At 35.0% G+C, this 8101-nt stretch overlaps 1 pseudogene; it reads left to right on the forward strand.

Moving 5' to 3' along the window:
* LOC127188401 (60S ribosomal protein L3-like) overlaps window positions 1-4269 on the forward strand; it is a 10198-nt pseudogene extending 5929 nt beyond the window's left edge.
* The last annotated feature ends 3832 nt before the right edge of the window (window positions 4270-8101 follow it).

The raw sequence follows: 8101 nt of genomic DNA on the forward strand, positions 1-8101 counted from the left end.
CTTGCATGGATTTGCACAAGGTCCTCTGTATATATGTTATGGCTCTTAGCTTGATGGATTTGTGGGACAGCAACAGTTGGAGCAGGTATGTCAATATCTCTTTTGACTGCTTTGGGGACCTTTTTCCTCCTTGGGCTTGCCTTGTTCAACTTGGGATGAAGGCTTTTTTCCCTGTCTTATTATATCTTGTTTTGTCCTGATTGTTTGTTGTTTCTCGTAGTTCTGGTCTTTTCTGAAGAGGAAAAAAAAAGAGGGAGTGACTCTGAGATAAAGGGGAGGTTTGAGGGAACTGGGAAGATTGGACAGACATACAGATTGAAAATAGAGAGAAGACTATTTTCAATAATAAAAATGTATTACCTTATTTTTGTTTTTGTTTTTTCAATAAAATGTATAGAGAAAAATCTCTTGTGCAGTGAGGCAGGAAATAGGAGAGGGAGGAGTTCTGGCAGAAAGAGATGAACTCTGGGATAGAAAGAAAGGTGAGAGATTTGGCCTGAACTCTGAGGAATATGGACATATATAAACTGAAGAGGGGTAACAAGCCATGTAGCACACGTAGAATAGAATAAATATGTAATATAAATTATGGACTAATCAGGGAATGAGCCAAAGCTTATGGACTAGACATTTATTCATAAATAATAAAGTTTCAGATCATTATTTTGGGAACTGAGACACAAGAAGAAAACCTGTGGTAACAGAAAAATCACTTATTTCCAAATTGTTTTAAAAACATCACACACATAGGTTGCCATAAACATTATATGCTTAGGGATACACGCCATTCCAACTTCTTTCAACAACAGTATCATGTACATTTTAATAATTTAATTGAGTACTTTATGATTATTTTAGTTTTGTAAAATAAAGGGGCAAAAGTGGATTTATTCAGTCTAAAGAAGTCACATTTCTTGCTATTTATGTCTTAAAACACGTTCCTTGTTGATTTCCTCTCTATGTATGCATGTCAACATATTGCAGCCCACTCATATATTCATGAGAACTATGAAAGAAGCTGCAATGAAAACCTTTGTTATCCACATATAAAATTTAAAAATGTAGTCAAGTCATGCAAAATTACCCTCACATATACATAACCAGTATTTTATTTGTAATTGTATTATGAATTCATTAATGTGTTGGATTTTTGAGCATCTTTTTCTATATTGTGTTCATTTATGTTGGCCTGGTTATCAACTTCAGTTTCTAATTTTCTGTAACAACACATCTTTCATACATAAAAATGAGCTGGCAAAGTATACTTATTTCCTTCACATTTAATTTTGGCTTTTAATAATTTTAATTACCTTTATCACCAGATTATTAATATTTACAAAAGTCACATTTGTAAGCATGATTAACTTTTTCACATATATTTGCAAAGAACTCTGTACAATTAAATGCAATATCTCTATATTTGATGTTTGTTTTTCAGAATTAAAAATGGAGATTGTTTTTGTTATGAGATATTCATCTTCTCCCTCTATATTCTTAGGGAGTCTCTAATGGGATAATTGGTGAATGTAAGCGGTATTTTTAATTGTGTTCATTTTACACTAATGTGTCTTAAGAAGCTTTGTAAATAAGATGATCTTATGTATTTTGAACATATGTACAATCTATAATTGGTTATAGACCTTTCTGAAATGAGTAGAGTAACACAAGTTTTTTAAGTTGTACAACGTAAGCCATGGCAATGATATTACAGTCTCACGCATGCTGAGCACATACTGGAGATGGAGCTGTTCTAAGCTCAGTTGGAATATGTGTATGCAGTCTCTTTTGTCTTGTGATGTATATATGGTCACTAGAATTGTTTTCAGACTGAGAGAATGATAACATTGATGGAAAAGCTCATGCAGTCATGAACTAATAGAAATAATATTCAAACCTATGGTGGCTGACACTAGAGACTACTGATTATTGTACAAACTTTTTTTTTTACTACAGAGAATGTGACATAAATAGAAGTGAAAAGAGGGAGAAAGACACAAAACAAGAGAATGAGGAAGAGGAGGAAAATGAAAGAGAAAAAAACAACCCAATGAATGTAAAGAATTAATCATTTTCTTTCCCCTATTCCCTTTAAAGACCTTGTGAAACAAACATCCCCAGCTGTCAACATGATTATCACTTTCCCAACTGGATTTGGTCAAATTTAAAGTAAATATTCTCCACAACAAGTGAGAATGTGGTTTCTTTCATATTACTTTACAAAGAGAAATTTTTAATTATGCAGTTATGGGAATGACCTGATATTAAATTTGCTGTATAAATATTTCAACAGTAGGCATATTATAATGACTATCTTGGACCAGAGGAATACTTCAGTGATTTGACATCAAATAATAATGACTATACTTAGAACAGCTATATGTTGACCCTTGCATCAATGTTTCTCATATACACTTTGCTTTACATCAATAATATCCTTTCATGTTACACTACAAATTAAAACTCTCAACATAAAGTGATGTCAATAGTGAATATAAATATTACCAATGAAAAGATTTGCACATGATAATATGAACACACTGACTTGCGTGGAGTTATATATACTATCTAGTTCACATAGGCATATAAGTCGCAAACAGATTACTTCTATGGATTTTAAGTATTATGGTGGGTTTCTTTGGGTTTCTTGAATGTTTGTGTTAGTGTTTTTAACTGCTATTTTTTTTTTCGAAATCCATGAGATTTCTCTATGTGAACCAATTTAAAAGTGGAGAATGCGAAGGACACATATGAACTACTATAATGTCCTACAACAAAGAATGCAGAAATTCAGTTCCATGTAATAGCTGTACATGTGACAATTTATTGGGATAACTAAACTAATTATATTTGTTTCCTTCTCTTTTTCATGTACAGTTATATTACATTATTTATTAATTCTTAGAAAATTTTACTCAATGTATTTTTATCATAAACCCCAACTCCTCACAGACCCATCTTCTGTCTTTCTAATCCCTATATTTTCAACCACCTTTTATCTCTTTTTAAACATAGGGTATACTTTTTGCTTCTAATATACTCTTAAGTTTGTGCATGTTTATGGAAGCATGGCCAGCCAGCCAGGGACCAAATCCTTTAAGAAAAGTAACCCTCTCCTATCGGAGGCATGTGACGTCAAAATATCTCACATTCTCCTTTCCCAGGCATGGGTCCTTAGGCTTCTTGCCTTGGTAGTGCAACAACGGGCATCATGGCAAAGAGAAGAGCTTCACCAAGGATGACCCTTCCAAGCCTGTTCACATCACAGCCTTTCTGGACAACAGGGCTGGCATGACCCATATAGTCCAGGATGATGGCAGGCCAGAATCTAAGGTGAATAAGAAAGAAGTCATGGAGGCTGTAACCACTGTGGCAATGTTACTGGTGGTGGTGTGGGCATTGTGGCATACATAGAAACCACACCAGACATCATTACCTTGAAGACAGTATTTTCTGAGCACATCAGTGATCAGCGTATACGCATTTCTATAAAAACTGGCACAAATCCAAGAAGATCTTTACCAGATACTGTAAGAAATGGCAGCACAATATGGGTAAGAATGCATAATTGCCCACACTCAGATACATCTGCTTACTCTGTGCCAGAATAAGGCACACGAGATGGAGTTCAGGCAAATGGTGCACTGTGACTAAGAAGCTGGACAGGGTTGGAGAGAGGCTGGAGCAACAAGTTACTGTGAACCAGGTATTCGGATGAGATGATTGACGTCATAGAGGTGACCAAAAGCAAAGGGTACAAAGGAGTTACCAGTCATTGGCTTACAAAACAAACAGCTTAGCAAGACCCATAGAGGGCTGTGAAAAGTTGCTTGTATTCAAAACTACCACTCTGCCTGGGTGGCCTTCTCTGTGGGTAGAGCTGACCAGAAAGGCTACCATCATCAAACAAAGATTAACAAGAATATTTACAAGATTGGTCAAAGCTACTTCATCAAGGATGTTAAGCTGATCAGAAACAATGCATCTACCTACTCTTTCTGTCTGACGAGAGCATCAACCCACTAGGTGGCTTTGTCCATTAAAGTAAGGTGACCAATGACTGTCATTCATAAATTCTGTGTGGTGGGATTGAAAAAGCAAGTGTTTACTTTTTGCAAGTTCTTCCTGGTGAAGACCAAAGGTAGAAGTCTGGAGATTGACCTGAGGTTCATCTACACTACCTCCAAATTTGGTCACAGTTGCTTCTGTACCACGGAGAAAAAAGTATTCATGGGACCACTCAAGAAAGACAGAATTGCCAAAGGTGCTTAATGCCTGAAGTAATTTGTGCAGTTGCTGGGGTCTCAATAAAAACTTTTCCCATGGGAAAAAAAAAGAAAAATAATAGTCCCTCTAGATTTGAAAATCCTACTGATACTAATTTTGATTTCTATGCTATACACATACTTCTGAAGGAAGAATGCTTTATGCATTTACCTTTACATTCAATGATATAGGTGCCTCTCAAATATTTCCCAGTGTGTTGAAAGTGCATACATTTTTCTAAAATATTTGCACTTTACCTCACCTCAAGTATTGAAAAACTATAAAAGCTATTTGCAGATGGATTGGGAAGATTTGAGCTCTTTAGATATGTTCTTTACTGAAGCTCATCTTAAATTCAGGTCAGAAAAGCTACTGTAATATTGGAATTGAAAAGAGCAACAGTGTTTTGACATTGTATATCTTGGCATAAACCTTGCTTCATTCACAGTAAGGGATGTCATGAAACTCCAGTTAGTTTAATGTAAAATCAAATATTAAAAGAGGTCACAATGCAAACATCCAGTTGTCTATGGTGTTGAGCATCCAGAAATGCAAAAGGATTGAATCCCATTACTATCATTCCATTTGTTATTTACTGTATACTGGGCATGTGCCAAGGACTGTGTTAAAGATACAAATATTAATAAAACCTATTTCAAGGACTGGGGATATAGCTCAGATAGAAGGATACTTATCTATTTTGTGCAGATCCCTGGATTCAATCCCAAGCAGCACATAAACACCGGCCATGATGGAACACATCTATAATAATAGAAATGGGAGGTATAAGCAGGACAATAAAAACCACAATGGTTATCCTCTGCTATGTTGCGGATTAAAGGTTAACCTAGCTTACTGGATGGCCTGGCAGAAACAAAACAAAATAAAACAAAACAGAACCCTATTCTCCAGAAAAGAATAATCTAATAACTTTAATTTGATGTAAGTCAGGCATGTATCTGTGCATTTTACATGCTTTCCCTTTGTCTATATTAACATCAAGGAATTCAATATGCACAGACAGCACCCACTATACTGGATGGTTTAACCAAAAAAAAAAAAAAAAAAAGCACAAAGTTTAGTGGTTAGAAAAAGGAGATCTCCATCTGGAAGGGAGGAGTGAAGACATGAACATAATAAAAGTGTGTTGTGCAAATTTCTCAAAGTACTAATAAAAAAGAGGAAAACATAAAGCCATGAGAATACTTGGCTAATAAATAGATAAAAATTTAAAATATAGAAAGAAAAGCTCTAAACCTTGTTTAATTACTTAATATTATCAGATAAGTATTTGAAATAGGTAAACTTTAACTTCTAAAGTTTTACATTTTAAGTTACAATAGTTTCATTCTATTCTCTGAAGGAAACAATTTCTAAATACTTTAACTTGGCCCTAGGTTAGAGAGATGTCTCAGCAATTATGAAGTTGATACTCTTCCAGATGACCCAGGGGTAATTCCCAGCATCCACTTCCAACTGTACATTAAGGTGTACAGAATCAAATATATTTCTCTGCCAGTTGTGGGATATCTAACTTCCTCTGCAAGCTTCAGAAAGAGCATACATGCATGTGGTGCACATGTAGACAAACAGGCACACAAACATATACATATAAAATTTAAAATAGTAAAGTAACTCATTGCCAGATTTCCCTCTGCATAACTCAAAGCAAGTTACATGACACTAAGGAGGGTAAGTAAGTTTCTCCATTGATGCTTTGCTCCTTTTGTGTGCCTATGATAGTGCTGGTGGAACATGGATTAATATTTTAATTGGACTCAGTGGTCTAACCACGCCTCAAGAAAAGAGACATTAGGAAGAATATTACAAAAAAAAAAAAAAAAAAAAAAAAGAGGAAAACAAATCAAACACTAATAGTCATCAAACACAATAGCATTATGCTATGAGGTGAAGAGACTAAACAAGGCCAGTCTAAAAGATGTTGTTTTAATTAAAAAATGTTGTTTTGTTATATATCAGGAGTTAAATATTATTGTATTATCATAATAGTAAGCTCTAAATTATATTTAATATATGTATAAATATGCCAGCATCATTTATTTTAACATAGAAGGAAGTCCAAGACAACAATTTGAGATCAAATCCTTTAGTCATAAAAGAAACAAGAAATAAGCAAGGAGTGTTTGAAGAAATATAAGAAATAGTTCTTAGTCAAGGCCTGTAAATGGCTCAGGCAATAGAGTACTGGAAAGTCTTCCACAGTACTCTGGTTCAATTCTCAGGACCCACATGATATCTCACAGTTTTTTGTAACTTTACTTTGTAGCTTGAATCCTAGGGGATTCTCCACCCTCTTTGACCACCAAGGATACCTCTGGTGCACAGATATACATGTTGGCAAACCAACCATACACATAAAACAAATACATTTAAAAGAAAAAGAATAAATAAAACTGTTCTCTGAGTTGAAATATATTACGTTTTGTTATTTATAATGGTAGAATTTCTCATTTAATTTATGTTTTTCAAATTTTTAATTTAAAAACTTTTATAATATTATGACATCATTTCTCTTTCCTACTCCTTCTTCTAAACTTTTGTATAAAAGAGGACTACTGATTTTTTTTAGTTGATTTTGCCAAAAGAGTTTATCTGCTGCATGAATACTTTGGAAGAATTTTGGGGGTCACTTATGTATACTGCCATATGCATATATGTCATATAACTTCTTCCTTTCCAATTTGAATCCATTTATCTCCTTTAATTGTCTTATTGTTCTATCTTGGCCTTCAAGTACTATATTGAAGACTATGAAGAGATTGGACAGCCTTGTCTTGTCCCTTTTGTTAGTGGAATTGATTTACTTTTTACTCTGATCAGTTTGATGTTGGATATAGGGTTGCTGTATATTTTCTTAACTATGCTTAGCTTTGTGCCTTGTATCTCTGATCTCTCCTTGACTTTTAACATGAATGAGTGTTGGATGTTTTCACATGCTCTTTCAGCATTTAAGGAGATGATCGTATGGTTTTTTCTTTTAATTTATTTATAGGGTGGATGGATATGCATGTTTTATACAACCCTTGCATGTCTTGGATGAAGTCAACTTGGTCATGGTGAATAATATTATTGATGTGTTCTTGAGTTTGGTTTGCAAGTAGTTTGTTGAATATTTTTGCATCAATGTTTTTTTTCCTTTTTTTATAATTAATTTCTTCAAATTACATCTCAGTTGTTAGCCCATCCTTTGTATTCTCCCATTCCTCCCTCGCTCCCGCTTCCCCCCCCATTCCCCTCCCCTATGTCTGTGACTGAGGGAGACCTCCTCCCCCTGTATATGCTCATAGGGTATCGAGTCTCTTCTTGATGACCTATTATCCTTCCTCTGAGTGCCACCAGGCATCTCCATCCAAGTGACATGGTCAAATATGGGGCACCAGAGTTTGTGTGAAAGTCAGATTTCCTTCTCCACTTAATGGTGGAGAATGTCCTGTCCATCGGCTAGTCTGGGTAGGGGTTTGAAGTTTACTGCCTATATTTTCCTTGACTGGTGTCATAGTTTGAGGAGGACCCTAGGGCCCAGACCCACCACATCAATGTTCATGAAGGAAATTGGTCTAAAATCCTCTTCCCTGTTTTGGATCTTTGTGTGGTATAGGTATCAAGGTGTTTGTGGTTTCATAGAATGATTGGTAATGTTCCTTCTATCTATTTTGTGGAATACTTTGAGGAGTGTTGGTATTGGCTATTCTTTGAAAGTCTAGTAGAATTTTGCACTGAATCTATATGGCCCTGGGCTTATTTTGGTTGGGAGGCTTTTGATGATTACATCTATTTTCTTAGGGTATATAGGAGTATTTTATTTGTTTACCTGAGC

This window comes from Acomys russatus, chromosome 4, assembly GCF_903995435.1.
Source record: "Acomys russatus chromosome 4, mAcoRus1.1, whole genome shotgun sequence".
NCBI lineage: Eukaryota > Metazoa > Chordata > Mammalia > Rodentia > Muridae > Acomys > Acomys russatus.